Source organism: Aegilops tauschii, chromosome 5 (assembly GCF_002575655.3).
Source record: "Aegilops tauschii subsp. strangulata cultivar AL8/78 chromosome 5, Aet v6.0, whole genome shotgun sequence".
Lineage (NCBI taxonomy): Eukaryota > Viridiplantae > Streptophyta > Magnoliopsida > Poales > Poaceae > Aegilops > Aegilops tauschii.
Genome location: NC_053039.3, coordinates 111,374,447 through 111,384,925, shown reverse-complemented (window position 1 = coordinate 111,384,925; position 10,479 = coordinate 111,374,447). Strand labels below are relative to the sequence as shown.

The 10,479-nt window shown below is 47.4% G+C and overlaps 1 long non-coding RNA gene across 3 annotated transcripts; it reads right to left on the bottom strand.

Moving 5' to 3' along the window:
* Window positions 1-977: 977 nt before the first annotated feature.
* LOC109752529 (uncharacterized) lies at window positions 978-10,174 on the bottom strand. 3 transcript variants are annotated; one of them, XR_012184239.1, is made up of 11 exons: window positions 9,916-10,174; window positions 9,704-9,830; window positions 9,366-9,483; window positions 9,043-9,129; window positions 8,903-8,962; window positions 8,605-8,711; window positions 8,377-8,533; window positions 8,123-8,257; window positions 6,971-7,126; window positions 6,770-6,875; window positions 2,054-2,449 (listed from the first exon to the last, which is right to left on the bottom strand). It is a non-coding gene; the product is annotated as an uncharacterized lncRNA (long non-coding RNA). The 3 variants fall into 3 exon arrangements; XR_012184240.1 differs by lacking the exons at window positions 2,054-2,449; window positions 8,903-8,962 and adding an exon at window positions 978-1,160; XR_006663711.2 differs by lacking the exon at window positions 8,903-8,962.
* Window positions 10,175-10,479: the final 305 nt, after the last annotated feature.

Genomic DNA, 10,479 nt, shown 5'->3' with positions numbered 1-10,479 from the left:
GGCCTGGTCAGGCTCCTTTGGTGGTGATGTCGTCAGCGGTGGTGGGCTGTGGTTGCCGGGGCGGCGGCCCCGGGTTCGGTGGTGGCGGCTTCGGCCAGGGGGCGGAGCGCTTCTGGACGCGGCGGATCGAGGGGTCTCGTGGCTAGATTGGAGTCGGCCTCGGCAGGGGTGGTGGTTCGTGGGCGGCGGTCGGTGGTGGCAGGTGGTCGGCACATCTCCGGGAGAAATCCTTGCTCCGGTCTTCACCGAAGCCGGCGACAGCGGCGCCCGCGAGTGCCGTGGTCTTTCTTTGAAGCGTCGTCGTGGAGGTGCTCCACCTTCTCCCCACGGCTTGGGCTTCGGAGGGAAACCTCAGATCCGCTGGATCAGGCGATGGAGGCGTCTTCGCGTCTTTCTCCTCCTTGGGGGCATCGTCTCGGAGCCGCTACGACTGAGAGTCTGGAGAATGATGGCATCTTCGCCGTCGATGGCGGTATCTTCGCTGCGTGGTTTGCTGAGGCTGAGGCGGGGCGTTAGTTTCTGTTTGGCAACAATGTTGGCGTTGAGAGGAGCTTGGGTCGCGGCGTGGTCTTCGGTAGTCGGTTCTTCCCGGCGTGTCCGAGGTGCTCTTCCGTGGTTGCTGGGTTGCTTTGAAGTCGGAGCTGCTTTGGAGCATGTCCAGTGGTGACGATGATGACAGACACTCGGTGGCCGTTTGAGGTGGGCATGGTCGGCGCAAGCCCTGCATATTTCCCTTGTGTTGCTCGTCGTCAAAGTCGGAGCTGTCGGTTGCTTGCGCGTGTGGCCAACCGTTGGCATGTGCCGTCGTGTCTTGTTCCATGTCGGTGATCAGGTTGGCCGGTGGTGCTCATGTCATGTGGGTTGTGATGTATCGGTTTTAGCCCGGTTTTCCGTCAATTAATCGGGCAATTATCTTCTTGTTAATCAATGAAAATGGCAAGTCTTTTGCTTCGTTTTCAAAAAAAAAAAACCAAACTGGAGCAGGATAATCTGGATGTGTAAACTCTCATATAACCTACATCAGTGCAAAAAGGTAAATACACATACCACTTTCTAGCAAGCATTCGACATTTTTTACCTGCTGTCTGCAACCCAGTATGTGCGCAACTTGCACTGATCCTCATGTTTTACGTCCGCTGATCGTGGGAGAAGGTTGGTGCCTGTACGAGATCAACATCAGTGCGAAAACACTATATCATGGACCCAATGGAGGCAACGTTGCGGATAAGTGCAATGAATAAAAGCATGAAAAGACCAGCAGGTTTTTTCTGCACAGCCTAGTGCAGTGTCGCAGTGAATTCTTCCCGGACCGGCATTTCACTCCATACCCATGCTCTTTCGATACAACTCCAGGATGGCTACAAAACTGCAGCAGGTATGTTAATGTGCATGCTAGCGTCGTTTCCATGCTGTGATGCCGCCTCTGAAATACTGACCAAGCACACAAACAAGAAAATTCCAGTTCTGACAGTGGGTTCTACGTGATCCATTACATGCAAGATTTCGATGGTGTAATGCTCAGGACCCCTCCAGCTGTTGTAAGTCAAGTACCATTACACTTTACACAAGGATCCTGATTTGGGTGTAGGGCCTCCAAAGTCGTGTGTGACTTGTGTACTTTCTGCAGGATTTGATTTCTTACATCCGAAGGCAAATGGCATATGTAGCGCTTACCCTAAGGGCAACTGTTGTGTCTACCTGAACTACATGTATGCGGGAATTGTTTATATCTGAATAAATGATTGTGTATTCCCTGGTTTGGAAAGCGACTAGATGTCGGTCAGGAAAGAAGATGGGGTCATTTTGGATTCGCAAAAAGAAAACATCCACGGCAAGCTCTTTTTTTGGGCGGAAGTCCGAGGCGAAACGCAGGAAACATGAGCTCAGACCATGGTCTTGCCTCTGTAGACTTTATCTTTGGACCCACATCTGCCGCATGCATGCATGGGATAAAGTCTCTAGTTTATTTGCACTGATGGGTCCCAGTTTTGTAATCTATCACACGCCTCTATCTATTTCCTTTGCTTAGTTTTCCCACAGTCCGAACGTTTCATATCCCAAATCTTTCCCGTACTTTTCATTCCTCCGTTTTGACATCTCACTCATGTGCTATTCCTTCGCCTGGTTACATTCCTATGATTCCTTCACATCCAAACCGAACAGGCCCTTAAATGCTGACGTCCCGCAAACGTTTACTTCCGCGGCCGTTTAGCCTGCCAAGCCGGTCCATCGCTACAAGCCTGTACAGGATTCCGTGGCCGTGGACTCCCAAACAGCCGTCTAGTTGAGATGTGGACCCGCATAGCTGTTCTGTAGGTCGGTCGGATACTTTACTATACTGTCTATAATACCTAGCTCGACCAGGATACCTAAGCGAACTAGTGGACAATGATTCCGTGCGCACGCGAGCTCGTCCACTCCTACAAATTTTCGCATCCCCATCCAGCCCCTGCAAGTTCGTAGATAACAACTATGAAATTAGCATAGCACATATACTAGTGTAGCATTCATCAATGTGATGCCTCTCTAAATTGAAAGAAGTAAACCTTAATAAGGAACTGACAATCAACACAAAATCAGACTCGAACAATTGAATAATCAAACAAGCATGATCAAAGTAAGAGGAAACTGTCTCCACAAACAAAGCAATACCTTGAACAAGAAAACAAAGTATGTACAAGAACACAAGGCACATATGATACTGGATCTGGAATGGATCAAAGCTTCATCATTGATAAATTGTAGCAATCTGAAGAGCAAATTTTAGAAAAAGGAATCTGAGTTGTAACCTAGGTCCATATGCACCCTTTTTTGCGTATACAGGTGCACCTCAAAAAATTCACAAAAATATACATACAGCCATTTCAGTTATTTATACAGAAAATATTACGCAAACAAATCTTTTGCTTCTATATACGTTGTTCAATAGCCTTTTCTTATAGTCACCTAAGTGAACAGATATGTAGTGCGTATATGTTTCACTAAGCATCAAATGTGAATAAAAGAAAACAAAATGAAGTTCAGTCAAGCGAAAAAGAAAAAAAAAAGATGAGATATATAACCTCTGTAACACTTAATATAAGACGTGTTTTCACACTGTCATGGACTCTAAAAACGTCTTATAAAAAGTTAAAGAGGGAGTATTTCAGGGCTAAGGATGCAAGGGCATTGCCCAGTAGAATAACTGGCAGGAAAGCTAGGTTTTTACTTAGGTAGCTGCAAAAACAAACCATGCCTTGGCTAATCAGGTGTTCAAGTAGTAGCAGTGTCGAATAATAGTGGTAATAGAATCCTAATGGAGTTTGGGGTAGTCTGCTGGAGACCCATGGTTGAGAAAATATTTTATCTTGCCCCCATGGCAAGCTGTATCAAGACTGCACATGCTTAATTTTGGATTCTATTACTCGTCAACATGCTAGGGATGTCTATCTTAGTATCTGCGACTCTACATGCTTATTTTGGATTCTGAATTTTCATTTGGTTCTTCACTTCATGGCGAGGGTTTTTGTCTGTTCTTCGTCGTGGTGGTGTTTAAGTGTTCCCTTTGAGGGTGAGCCATACAATGAGCTGCCATGCAGGGTCATTTGGATTGACAATGTGGTGTGGTGCAATGATTTTGTGTGATAAGTATATATACTGAGCAGGAGGGCCGGACTATGCTGATCCTACAACACACCCGCATCGTCAATCTCAAAGACGTCAATCTCAAAGACGGCGACGCCAACACCGCCTTTTTCCACCGGCAATGCTCCTTCCTCCAGCAGAAAAACGGTTTCTTCAGCCTCACCACGAATGGCATGTTGCTCACCAAGCACAACGAGATGGCGTAGGCGGTGTTTTTGCACTATGATGCACTGCTTGGCACTGCCGTGGAGCGCGACCACGCGATGGACTTGTCGCAGCTTATCAATGGGTGCGATCTTGCCGACCTTGACGCCCCCTTCAGCCCGGAGGAGATCTGGGATGCCATGAAGCGCCTCCCTGTGCGCAAGGCGCCGAGCCCGGCGGATTTACCGCAGAATTCCTGCAAGCATGCTGGTGCATCGTCAAGCAAGATTTCTTGGATGTGTTCCAGCAGCTGGCCGGGCTTTCACAAGCTGAACCAGGCCCTTCACACTCTGCTGCCGAAGCATGCTGATGCCCAAGAACTGCGCAACTACCGCCCGATATGCCTCATTCATCTCTTGGCCAAGGTATTCGCCAAAGTCCTATCGCTTCGGCTAGCCCCAAAGCTTGATCGCCTCGTCAACCGCAATAAAAACGCGTTCATCACCGGACGGAGCCCCCATGACAACTACGTCCTCGCTAGGCAATTGCTCAAACTGCTGCACCAACTTGGGGCCCCAGAGTTATGCTCAAGCTTGATCTCACGCACACTTTCGATTCCATATCTTGGCCATTCCTCTTTAAGGTCCTGCGCCAATATGGTTTCGGGAATCGCTTCTTGGAGTGGATCGCCATTCTCCTGTGCTCTGCCAGCACACGCGTCCTGTTGAATGGCATACCAGGCCCACCTATTTGGCACCAGGGAGGACTTCGCCAGGGCAACCCATTGTCCCCGCAGCTGTTCGTGCTCGCGGTCGACACTCTCAGCCAGCTGATGAGGCGTGCCCACGACAATGGCATCCTACAAAAACTCCATCCCCGGAGGCCGATCCCGGCGATATCGCTTTACGCCGACAACGTCATGCTCTTCTGTCATGCCACGGAGAGCGATGTGACCGCAGTCAGAGAAATTCTGGCCTTGTTTGGCAGGGCGTCTGGCCTCCAGGTGAACTATGCCAAGAGCTCGGCCACGGTTCTGCATGGGAGGTGAACTACTGGTGATTACCAGTTTGAGATGCCCGGTTGTGGAGCTCCTGATCACCTACCTCGGCATCCCCTGGACGACGCGTCGCCCCTCCTCTGCGCAGCTGCAGCCCCTCGCCGACACGGTCGCCGGCCGCTTACCCATCCGGAAAGCATGGCTGATGAACAAAACTGGGCGGCTGGCCCTTGTCAAGTCCGTCTTCTGCGCCATCCTTGTCATGTCAAACTGGCGCCATGTCTGCCGCCCTCTCAAGCTCGGCGGCCTGGGTGTCCGTGACCTGGTGCGCGCCAGGCTTGTGCTTCGGCTGCGTTGGCTCTGGTTCTCTCGCACGGACCCAGAGCGCGCATGGCAGGGGCTGGACCTCCAGTTCTCCAACAATGAGCGCACGCTGTTCTCCGCATCTACATACATGACCATCGGGAATGGATTGAACGCCCTATTTTGGGAGGACCGCTGGCTTAATGGGCAGTCAGTCGGCGAGCTCATGCCCATGCTCTACAGCTGCATCACTAAGCACCGGCGCAAGGTCAGAACGATGGCGGATGGGCTCAATGGCAACACCTGGGCACGTGACATACATGGCGTCCTTGGCATCCACGAGATAGGACAGTACCTGCAGCTATGGCAAATCGTGCAGCGCACCACGCTTACTGATGCCCCCGACCAGCTGATCTGGAATTGGTGTGCGAGTGGCACTTATTCTGCGCAATCCTGCTAGCGGCCACCTTCCATAGATCTACGCAGTGCTACTCCTGGAAGCTGATCTGGAGGAGTTGGGCGCCACCTCGGGTCAAAATTTTCCATTGGCTGGCCAACCAGGACCGCTGATCGACTGGCTTGACACGGACTGCAACATCATCCGCGATGCCTCCTTTGTGATCAAGCACCGGAAACGATCCGGCACCTGTTGCTGGACTGCCCCTTTACACGGCAGGCCTGTCACGAGGCCCTGGCTTGGCTTCGCATCCCGGTGCCGTTACCTAATCAGGAGCCACCCTCAAGGACTGGTGGCTGCACGCCAAGGGAGATACGCCGCCGATGCAACGCAAGGCCCTGCAATCTGTCGCACTCCATGTGCCTTGGATGGTCTGGAAGCATAGGAACAGCTGCGTCTTCGACAACGCGAGGCCATTCATTGATATGCTAGTTGATCGGATCAAGGAGGAAGCCTGCTTCTGGGCAAAGGCCGGAGCTGCTGGGCGCAGAGTGGTGCTGCCAACTTCATGATGTGCACTGGTTGTACTGTAACTCGATCATTTGACCGTTCGTCATAGGACGTTTGTAACTGACTTCTTACCTTTTCAATGAAAAGAAATGCAAAGGGCCTTTGCGTTTTCCCGAAAAAGAGTGGAAACTGGGTTAAAGCTGGACAACGTAGCCAATCCACACGACACATTGTATTGTTGTGGCCGGAGGAATGCGGTGAAAAAGATGCACAAACAGGAGAAAGAAAGCTTGTCGTATGCGAGTGGTAGCTAGAGAGGGGTAGCAGGACAAAGACCCTGGTGATTGTGCCGACAGAGTCTAAAACCAAGTCCGCGGAAATTAAACAATTGTATAATCAGTGTCTCTACATATGTTTATTGTTCAGCAGCAACACACAGGTACTTAGCTAGTAACTTTATTCAGATGGCCATGGTTGCTAACTGATATCCATCTTGAGGAGTGCTCGATTAGTATCGGTGTCTAGCAATAGTGGTAGTGCAGTCCTAATGGAATTTACAGTAATGGGTTGGAGGCCAATGCATAGGTACAAATGCAAGTCCAGTTTGAGCTTTACATATAGTATAAGGGTGTGGGGCTCCCAAGGGATCAGTCCATCCAGAAACCCTAAAATCTAAATCAGGAAACCATGTTGAGTAAACAAGAAGCCTCTTTCTAAAGGAAAATATAGGAAACTATACAGAAATGATTAGTTCACTCCATGGATATAAAGTTGTAGTAAGAAAAGCACAATACCTTGTCCTGGCATCCACAGCTATACATTTTCCCTTCTCGCTGCTGCTGGAGTGTCTCTTGAATAAGCCTCGTAAAGTGCCTGTCTATATGCCTTAGCATATGCGTCCTACACCATTAAACAGAAGATGAACTACTGGTGAATCAATACTATATGGTTCTTACAATATCCAATGTTGAAATTGCAATATTTTCTCAACCGACCTGGGTACTTTCGTTGAGCGCTGAGTCATCACCAGTATGAGTATCCTTTTGTAACATGCCTTCTCTTATCATCCAGTCAGGCAAGATCTTTGACTCGGTAAGATTAATATGTTTTTCAGGATCTGCCATTCTATTCAAAGCTGGTGATGCTTCAACCTAAACATATGTAGTTGACTTAGTCAAGAAATTTAGTTAAAACAAGGTAAAAAAACAGTGTATGCATATGATATACAAGTTATATGGGGCTGAGTGTTCATGTGTATGTGTGTGTGCGTTTGTCGTGTATACTACTAAACTACTGATAGTCAAAGAAAGATAATACAAAATAGATAAACTCAATCAGGCTTGGCTCTGCAGATTAACATGAAAAGTCAAAAGACAGGCATCTATTATCCATTTTACGTTCCTGCTATATAGATTATGGATCGTAGTTCAAGAGAAAAGCAGAACAGACGTGAATTTAAATAATGTGGTGGGTTCTTAACTTTGTGTCGACATCATTGTTATTTCCTCAAAGTGTATATGCACGTAATTGTCTCTACTTAGTATAGATTAATAATTTTATTATTATCAACTCAGTATTCTTAGATTTCTATTAAAAATAAGCACACACAAACCAATTAGACACACTCACTTAAGCTGGTCTTAAGAAGACATCAAATATTAGACAGTAAGTAAATCATAAGAAATTAATGATCGATGCCATGCATCATATATGTTGCACTTTGTTGGAAAAGGCAGCGCCTAGAAGGCGCTTAGGCAATAGCCAAAGGCCTCGCCTAGGTCATAAGTGGAAGTCTAGACAGGGCAGGCAAGAAATTGTCTACCTGAACGATAAATCATGTCATATTGCACTGACATGTCAATATGGGCGATATTCGAATGGCAGTAACCGGTAGTTTACTTACTTATATGCTATAAATTAATATTTGCACATATATAATACACAAGTACACCCCTGATAGTCAAAACCATATGACTGCATTAAGATTTGGGATAAGATAGAAGAGGATATAATACACCTAAACCACGTGAACTCTGGGGGTCACGTAGCAGACTATCCAACTAAAGATTTAGAAGTGAAAGCATGAAACTTGTCTTGTAAAGAAAACCACAGCAAATGAATCAAAGACCAAAGCACCACAAATATACCATCTTCTCCCCAAGGACCTTGACTGCATCATGTCCACTGCTCCTTGGCAAATCATCATCGTAAAGATACAAAAATTCCAACACAGGCAACTTCTCGATCATATCAAGTAGAGATGCCAAGGGTTCCAGCTGCTCCTGCATTTTTAGATGTTCAAATGCATCATTTTGCTTTGAAAGTAGCGCACATGTGTAATAATACATAAAATATACAAAAAATATCACTTGAAGTAAATCCAAACAGATATAATGAAAACCTGAATCCTTTGGAGTTTGTTTGACAAATTAGTTTTCCTTCTCTTTCTTCCATCGCGTGATGCATCATTTGATTCCTCGTCACCTTCCCTCACTAACTCTCTGGAACAGCTCTCACACTCAAAAGACCCCAGCTGCATTGCATCAAATACTGAATATCTGCAAATCAATAGGTGTTGACGGTTAAATATCTTAATCATTACCTAGCGAGAATCTGAGTAAAATTACACCTTCTTTTACAGCCACAGCATATGTAGCTTTCCACAACTTTGTTGGCCAATTGATTCTTCAACTTTGTCTTCATCATGTTTATCTTATAGCGTGTGATATCACAAATCTGTGTTCCAGAAAGACACATTATTATTGTCTCGAACACGCAGCAGAGCTGCGCGCCATTATATTAAGAAGAAAAAGGAGTCTAGAAGACTCATGCAACCCCTAGTTAGGGGAAGGGGGTGGATAATGCAAGATGACTCTGCCAACGAAAACAAAATACATGGTCTGCAACAAAACGAAAACATCATGCACCTAAAGAGCCCTTTGGCTCCCTCTGTAGACCACAACATAGGCTCATCTCCAATATCCTGCCTGATGGTATAAAGGTGAAGCACAGCCAACTAATTTCTCATTCAATTAAGTATATTTCAAATCAGATGTATAATAGTCACCTGGGGGTAATCCAAACAGCAATAGGATTTAATAACATGTCCAGTTGATGATGCGCCAGATGGTGTACCAGGATCACCTATGGATGTCTGCACAGAAAAACATAAGGTCAAAGCAACCACAAGGGAAAGCAGTGTTGCTGCTGCTGATCAGAGACGGCTAGATTTCCGTACATATCTGTAACATCAACTTAGACAATCGGATTTCCATATAAATTAAACCTCAACTCCACTCCATGGTAGTACAGCAGGGGAGTCAAAACTCAAAAGTTCAGCACATGTGACAACATTAAACGAAGTAATTACTCAAAAAACGAAACCACAACCTTTGGTATCTTTCTTTTCAGGAATCTCTCAGCTTCAAAATAATGCAGGATTTGCAAGCACTTCCTCTTGTTAAGCTTAAGCACCTTTGCCAACTCCTCTTCCTCAACCCACTGGCATCTGAGATGAAATAAAACAAAAATTGCACATCAGACATAAAGTACAGCATTATCCATTCAAATTAGAAATGGCAAAACAAATAGCTTCGTCCCCTTTCTGTGGCCTTCTCCGGTTCACCCCCACACCATCTCCCAACCCACCTCGTCTTCGCTCCTCCTCACCACATTAATTGGATAAGGATGGGGATGTTGTTATGAGTAAAAAGCAATTGAAGACTCACCGACACCGAGTGAGGGCGTCGAGAAGGACAACGGCTAGGCCGGCCCCCCCCTGTGCAACCAGTGATCAGTTCCTCGCCCTGGAACCCTAAGTCGTCGTAAAACGCTCGTGCCACCAATCTCACGAGCCTGCATAGCTAAAATTTCAGTCGAATGGGGAACCAGGTTTTTAAGCAGAGCGGGGAGGACGGGGGGAGGGGGGTGGAGGACGCACCGCGCGTAGGGTTCGAGGAGGGCGGGCTGGGCTTCACCTCCCGCGAGGACCGAGTCGGCTTCCAAGCTTTGGTCCGACATTCTGGTCGCCGATGATCAATCGCCGAAGAGAGGGACGAAGGAAGGAGGACGAGGGCTTTGGGGTTCCGTGTGATACCAGCAGGAAGACCAACTGAAGACGAGGTGAAGACGCAATCAGCAAAAAACGAAGGGCCAAGCTTCTAAAATAGACGCGGCATTTGAAGAGACATGATCGTTCATCGTTCCTTTTATTTACATGCTTTGGCATCTTGAAATCTGGGCCAGCGCCTCCATGTCGCATCATCGTTCCTTTCAAATCTTGGTCGAGCGGATGGGGAAAGGTAGGAGTGGGAGGACTAAGAAGGAGCGGTGGTGCATAGGGAGGTGGGAGGGCCGCATCTTGGATCTCCACAATGTGTTGCGGCTGCAAAGTCCAAGGCTGCAGCCGATCAAATCGACCATTCACGTCAATGTGCTCCCCTCATGGTGGCACGAACTCTGAGAGCAGCAGCAGCAACCCGTGTCCCTTGCTCTGCCTCGGAGT